Source organism: Nicotiana tomentosiformis, chromosome 7, assembly GCF_000390325.3.
Source record: "Nicotiana tomentosiformis chromosome 7, ASM39032v3, whole genome shotgun sequence".
Classification (NCBI taxonomy): domain Eukaryota; kingdom Viridiplantae; phylum Streptophyta; class Magnoliopsida; order Solanales; family Solanaceae; genus Nicotiana; species Nicotiana tomentosiformis.
In genome coordinates this window covers 23,713,629-23,719,628 of record NC_090818.1, presented here as the reverse complement: position 1 = coordinate 23,719,628, position 6,000 = coordinate 23,713,629, and positions in this window count along the sequence as shown.

Below are 6,000 nucleotides of genomic sequence, written 5' to 3'. Positions count from 1 at the left end.
AGGATCGAGGGGTCCTCTTATCATCATCTTCTTCGATCTTCTGGTTATCTGGTTGGGTCAAGGCCGATGTCTGTGATTGCTATTTGGTATCTCATTCCCCTTCTCAGCCCGATCCCTTTACTGGCGAAGGCGAGGATATTGATTTCGCTTCCTCGATGGCGAATATTTCTCTTGCGGCTGGTTGTTCTACGTACACTGTTTTGACTCCTCTCGATGTTGGGAATTTAAGGACTTGATGCAGGGTCGAAGGTACAACTCTCATGTTGTGGATCCATGGCCTTCCAAAAAGAGCGTTGTATCTCATGTCGCTTTCGATCACGTGGAACTTTGTTTCCTAGATGGTCCCGACCACGTTTATTGGTAGGATTATCTCGCTTTTGGTGTTTTCACATACCATATTGAATCCGTTTAGAACCAGGGTTGCAGGTACGATCTGGTCCTGCAGGCCGAGTTGTTCTACGACCTTCAATCTGATGATGTTGGCCGAGCTACCTGGATCAATCAACACACGCTTAACTTTAATTTTATTCATGTGTACGGATATTACCAATGCATCATTATGAGGTTGTATGACTCCTTCTGCATCTTCATCATTGAAGGACAAAGTTTCTATGGGTGTGTAATCTTGAGTTCAAGATCGCTTTTCTCTCACAATCGATATCTTAGTGCGTTTAAGCGCCGGTCCCTGAGGGGTATCGGCGTCGCCGATGATCATGTGAATGACATGTTGTGGTTCTTCTTGTTCGTTTTGCTTGCCGAAATCCCTGTTTTTAAAATGGATCTTCGCCTTATCGCTTAAAATTCTTGAAGATGCCCTTTGTTGAATAACCGGGCTACTTCCTCTCTTAGTTGCCTGCAATCTTCCGTTCTATGGCCATGGGTGCCATGATATTCGCACATTTGATTGGGATTCCTCTAGTCAGGATTGGTCTGCATGGGTCGAGGACATTTAGTATCTTTGATGCGTCCGATAGCCGAAATGATGGCGGATGAATCAATGCTGAAGTTATATTCCGATAACCGAGGCGCTTCCTTAGATCCGGCAGGCCTATCGAACCTCCTTCTATTCATCAGCCTCGGGGACCCTTGACCTCAATCACTTCTTTTGTTATTTCGCACGAGGTTATGTATCGATTCACTGACTCTACAGCTTCCGTTGTACTATTGGTATCGATCCCCGATCGGACCTCGTTCTCAATTAGTATCCCTTCGAACAACAGGTTCAGACCCCAATTGATCATCTTTGACCCTAATTTTTATTTGGTATCGATTGTGCACATCGGCCCATGTGATGGCTGGGTATTCGATCAGGTTATGCTTTAACCGACGTGAAGCCGTCAAACTTCGTTCGTCCAAACCTTGAGTGAAAGCCGGAACAGCCCAATCGTCCGTGACTGGTGGTAGGTCCACTCGTTCCATTTGAAAATGAGATATGAACTCCTTCAGTATCTCGTTATCCTTTTGTCTTACCTTGAAGAGGTCTGATTTCCTTGTTGTGACTTTTATGGCGCCGACATGTGCTTTCATAAAAGAATCTGCTAACATGGCGAACGAGTCGATGGAATTTGGTGGTAGGTTGTGATACCAAATCATTGCTCCCTTCGAGAGGGTCTCTCCGAATTATTTTTAACAACACAGATTCGATTTCATCGTCTTCTAAATCATTGCCCTTGATGGCGCACGTGTAAGAAGTGACATGTTCATTGGGGTCGGTCATTCCGTTATATTTGGGAATTTCGGGCATACGGAATTTTTTGGGGATTGGTTTTGGGGCTGCGCTCGAGGGAAAAGCTTTTTGCACGAATTGTTTGGAATCCAACCCTTTTATCATTGGTGGAGCTCCTAGGATCTGATCGACCCTGGAGTTATACGTTTCTATTTTTTTATCGTTGGCTTCGACTCGCTTTGTGAGCTCCTCGAGCATTTTAGCAATTTTGGAAGTGGTCCCCAATTCTTGCTCATTTGACCTCACTATGTCTGGCTCCGTTCTGTGGGCGATTTCTCGAAGTGGACTGGACTCCGGCCTGCTCGGTAGCTGGGTTTGGCTCTGCAACTGAGCTATTGCTGCCTGTTGAGCTTGCATCATTTCGAAAATCATGCGCAAGCTGACGCCGTTTTCCTCTATGTTATGGGTATCTCGAGCTTCAGAGCGAGTGCTACTATGAATGCTATTTGCAGGTTCAGAATGTAAGTTCGCCTCAATGGCTACATGCGAATTGATATCTATCGGCGCTCCGATTCGAGCTCCAACGGCGTTTACAAGTGGCCTTTCAGTACTAGGTGTCAAGTTATTGTTCTCATCTTGAAGACCGGCTCTGTTGTCGATTGATGAAGCCATTTTATTGGTAGTTAGTCGTTGCTAATCTAAAAACCAAGATATTTTCGGAACCGAGCACAAAACACAATGGTGTAATTCTTCAGATTCATATCAAATAACCACTGTTATCCTTAGCCCCACGGTGGGCGCCAAACTGTTTACCCGAAAAACGGATAGAGTTGAATTTGTACATAGTTCTAAGGATATATGGCGTAGCTTAATACAAATTGTAAAGATAAATAGAAATATCAAGTATAGATTGCAAAGAATGCAAAATAGACAAGGTTGTAAAGAAGATGAAATTTTGGACTAAACAAGTGGAATCATATTAAGAAGCTTGAAAGAACAACTTTTCACTATAGGAGAATATGATACTTGAATTACAATGTTAGCAAAAATATTCCTTTTACAAGAATGATAACCATGCCATTTATAGTAGAGGGATCTTGCTTTAAATATAATTAAAAATACTCAGTGGGAGACCCATAATAAATCAGCTTTTTCACAATTTCTGCCAAGATTCTCTCCTCTAGTGTGATTGCAACGGCTTTTATCTGTGAGCTCAATCTTGACTCAAGCTCTCGATCTTGGCTTGATCTCGATTCTGACTCGAGCTCTCGATCTTGGCTTGAGATCGATTCTGACTCGAGCTCTCGAATTGATTCGGGGTCAATATTATTCGGTCTCTGTATCAAAAGCTTGACAACTTTACTTTGCATTATAGTTCGATTTGGATCCGAGCTTGATAATGATATCGAACTCGACATTGATCGGCCCCTCGGGTTCGAAGCTTGTTTGTACCATCTTAGGAACCCATCTCGAGGTCTTACTTCGATCGATTATCTTTCGAACTCGATCAAACGTACGAAGGCCGAAATCTATTTCGACCGTATATAATAAAGTGTGCATAAATTTTTTTTATACAAATGAAAATTAAAAACTGTGATATGAATACATCTAAATCCTTATTTTAAAAACTAATATCACAAACTCTATTATTCTATTAATAATAGTATTTTCAATGAATTGATCATGTTAGGTAGTTTTGATTGTCTATATGTTGTATATTGTATGTGAATTAGAATGTAAGGCTCCAATAAATGAAACATATGAGATATTTTGTTGCATTCTCCTAAATGTCTTCTCCAATTTATTGTTATGTAGTTTAGGATTCTAAGTTGAGTGACATGTATGCGACATTATTTTTATATATGACTTATTTTTAAACAAGAAGAGCTCCCCACCGGAGAATGCATTGATAAGTCAAGATGTACATAGAGGGGGCATAAACCAAACCTCTCAGAGGAAAGTTGGGATGGACTAAGTCCATCCATTACAATTTGACTAGTCCAACAACAATTAGGAGGGTTGCTTCTTAAACAGATTAGCTCACAAAACAAAGGAACTAAGAAAGATCAGTCAGCCTGGATAAAAAATAAAGGTCCTCTTTCTTACCCTGATTTTGAAATTTGGCATCCCTTTCTCGTCATTCTTCAATAAGGATATAAACTGCCTTGGAAGATTTATAGCCTCAGTGAAGAACTGACTCTTCCTCTCCACTTCAGCTATATTAGCTAGGAGATCTGCTGGGATATTACCTTCTCTGAGTGTGTGAACATAATGAAAATTTCCAATTAGGTTCATTGCTTGAATCGCTAAGATATCATCCTTTATATGTCAAGTAGTAGAAAATTCTCCTTTTATCATCTGAATCACAACAAGAGAGTCTGACTCAACTGTCAACCTGCTGAAGCCATGATCTAAGCACCATCTAACTCCAGTTTTGATTGCTTGAGATTTAGCTGAATTGTTTGAGCAACTACCAAAGTAAACAGTGAAAGCCATGATCAAAGGTCTGAGATGATCTCTTAACACCTATCCACCTCCTGCATTACATGGGTTTCCTTTGCTACAACCATCAACATTTAATTTGAATTCCTCAACACTCAGTTTATTCCATCTCATAGGAAGAATATGCAGTTGAGGTTTGATTATGTCTACCAATTGACATATCCTCGGGAAAGAAGACATAAAAGGCAGAGAAGGAAATTCAGTAAAAAGCAACAGTTGTATCAAGTAGGTAATTTGATCAATGATTCTATGGGTTGAACTTCTGATACCCTCATATTTGTAGGTACATCTATTTTACATATTTCCCAACAGATAACAGAGGGAAGATATTGCAATATCATGTCATGAACTTTGTTCTGTGGTTTCATGAGCCACCATCTAATGAATTTGGCATGAATACCACCAACAGAGTTAATAGACAATCCACAAGCATCTTGAAAATATTTCCAAACTTTTAGAGCCACATCACCATCTCTAAATAAATGGTTTGTAGTTTCCATATTGTTATTGATGCAGCAATAATATTTTGAGGGGCCATGAACACCAAACCTGATCAAAGAGTCATCAGTTGCAAGCTTATCATTTAATATTCTCATAACATGAAAAGATACTTTAAATGGTAGTTTACGATGCCAGATCTTAGTTGTAGTGAGTGAAGAGCCTCTAGATTTTCTAAAAGTTTTCCATGCTAATTTACTAGAAAAAGATCCAGTGGGGTTTGCAAGCCAAATAGGAAGATCTTTCTCTTCAAGAGAAATCTTGATAGATTGAATATGATAAACCAAATTAGAAGGGAGAGTATCACAGAGTTTATCCATCTTCCATTGGTTGTGCGCAATAAAATCAGCCACTTTTATCTTCTGGGACTTGTTTCCTTGTTGAACTAAATTAGCAAGGGCTTCTTTATTGGTCCAGTTATCCCACCAAAAGGAAAGGTTATCTTTTCCTACATTCCATAAAATATGCCCTTCATAGTCTTTCTTGATATCCATTAGCCTTCTCCAAGAGTGTGACTGAGTATAACTCTTTTTTCTAGCAACCGGGTGATATCTTTTGCAGCATTTAGCTTCCAGGAAGAGGTGAGAAGAGACTTTTGAGTCTGAAATTCTACCAGGCTTTAGCAGCAAAATAAATGCAAATGTCATGCAATGATATAAAACCTACCCTTCCCTCCATAAATTCTTCCAGGAAAACCAATGATAACTTTGTATTGCTCTCTATTGTACCCCGGAAAAAACTAGCAAGAGATTTTTCAATATGATCAAGGGTAGTTTTTGGTGGATGCACAACAAATATGATATGTAAAAGAATAGAATGCAACACAGACCTGATAAGGGCTGCTCTACCCCCAAAAGAAAGAATTTTCCCTTTTCCAACCCTGAGTTCTATTTGCTATTTTGGCCACCATATTTCCAAAGTAGCAAATTTTCTTTCTCCCTAGGTAAATAGGGCACCCCAAATAAGTAAAAGGAAATTACGAATGGGAAAAACCAGTAATGCTTTTGATGTCTTCAATTACAGTTGAAGGAGTTTTAGAAGATACCAGGAATGTAGATTTTCTTTTATTCACCATTTGTCCTGAGGCTTGTTCATAGTTCTCCAACTTTTTCATCATAATAGAAATAGATAACAAGTCACCAAAGGAGAAGAGAATGGTGTCATCAACATATGTGAGGTGAGTGATTAAAGGACCGCCTCGATCCATAGAAAAATTAATAAAATTATCATGTACCAGCTGGTCCATCATGTAAGATAGCAATTCTGCTCCAATGACAAAAAGTGAGGGGGATAGTGTGTCTCCTTGCTTAAGGCCCCTAGAATATTTGAAAAAC